Source organism: Cyphomyrmex costatus, unplaced genomic scaffold (genome assembly GCF_001594065.2).
Source record: "Cyphomyrmex costatus isolate MS0001 unplaced genomic scaffold, Ccosl1.0 scaffold503, whole genome shotgun sequence".
Taxonomy (NCBI): domain Eukaryota; kingdom Metazoa; phylum Arthropoda; class Insecta; order Hymenoptera; family Formicidae; genus Cyphomyrmex; species Cyphomyrmex costatus.
The window spans coordinates 5,498-7,185 of NW_017279293.1; positions in this window are offsets into that span (position 1 = coordinate 5,498).

The following is a 1,688-nucleotide window of genomic DNA, read 5'->3' on the forward strand; positions in this document are numbered from 1 at the left end:
GATTACAGACGCGTGGTGATCAACGCTCGTCACGAGTTGATTCTGATACGGGCGCGCAACGACGAGAATTGCCTGGTGGGAAATTCGGCGGTGGTGCCGAAACTCGAACTGTTCAAGATACAATGGCGAATGCCGCACGTGGTGCCGAGCGACGTGAACAAGCTGTCGATGCTGCGAGCCCTGGATAGCGGACGATACCTGAGCATGGCTTTTCGCTTGTGGGATCTGTACGAGTACCCGCTGTTGCAGGCCACGACCAAGCACTCGTGGGCCATCAAGACGGCTTCTCAGCTCGAGAAGCCGCGATACGTCATCTTTGCTCTGCAAACGGATCGAAAGAAGATGTCCGAGGACATGAGTCAATTCGACGACTGTAAATTGACCAACGTGAAACTCTACCTGAACTCGGACTGTTATCCGTACGACGACTTGAATCTGGATTTCACTAAAAACAAATGGGCGATTCTGTACGACATGTACGCGCGTTTCTGCAAGGGCTACTACGGATACGAGTATCTCGAACCGAATCTCACGGTTTCGTCCTTCAAACGTAAGGGTCCGTTCGTGATCGTCGATTGCTCTCGACAGAACGAATCGGTCAAGAGCGCTACCGTGGACGTGCGAATGGACTTTGAACTCAAAGCGAACGCGCCCGATAATACCACCGCGTACTGCCTCATCATACACGATCGCGTGATCGAGTACAACCCGCTGACCAGCGTTGTGCGCAGGATCACCTAAGCGCGCGATATAAACGTTCACGAAACATCGTTTCGCCGCAGTCGACATGCACACGCCAACGTTCGTGGATCTGCAGGGTTTCGTCGTCAACGGGCGATTCGTCGTGAAGGAAGCGGCGGTGCTGACACGCGGGACCGTGCTCGCGCACTACGTCTTTACGAGTCCCGTACCATGGGGGTCATTGACAGGATCCGACAGGTCCTGCGCCTTCTGGTTGATTGCCTGTCACCATGGATTGCGATGGACGGACGGGACGACCCCGTACAGCGAGGCGAAACGCCTGATCACCAGTGCTGTATGCGGGGAGGAGGATGCTGCGGTGTATGTCAAGGGACTTGAGAAACGAGCGTGGCTGCGAGACTTGCTTCTGGACGACGAACGCGTGCACATCGAGACCCTGGATGCGGTTTACGACGACACTCTATCGTTAGCCGCTATGGATGCCGCTGATACTACGCGATGCGGACATCACGCTACGAATTGCGCCATGCAAAATGTATTCAAACTGTATAACTGGTGGTCGCGAAGACATTTTTGAAATAAAACATTTACGTACACGTATTTACCTCGTATTTTTATTTCTCTCCCTTAGTGTATAGTATAGTATAGTATAGTATATACGCGTCGACGGTATATAGACGGTGCGTAACGCTCTCGTCGTTCATTCGTAATCTTACGATCGTCACGGCATGGACCGATTGAAGGACTATCTGCATCGAAAGTCGGTCGAGCGCAAGGGGTACCGTAGGTTAGACGACGAGCCGCTGTGCCCCGCCTCGAAGAAAAATCAAAGATATTGGGAATCGAAGGACGAGCCTCAAAGATACTATTGGGAGTTGCCGACGAACCAAAGATACGAGTCGAAGGACGAGCCAAAATACGTGCGTCCCAGAAGTCCTCCCCCTCCCCCGCCAGTAAAAGCGCGGGAATCTACGTCGAAGTACGTG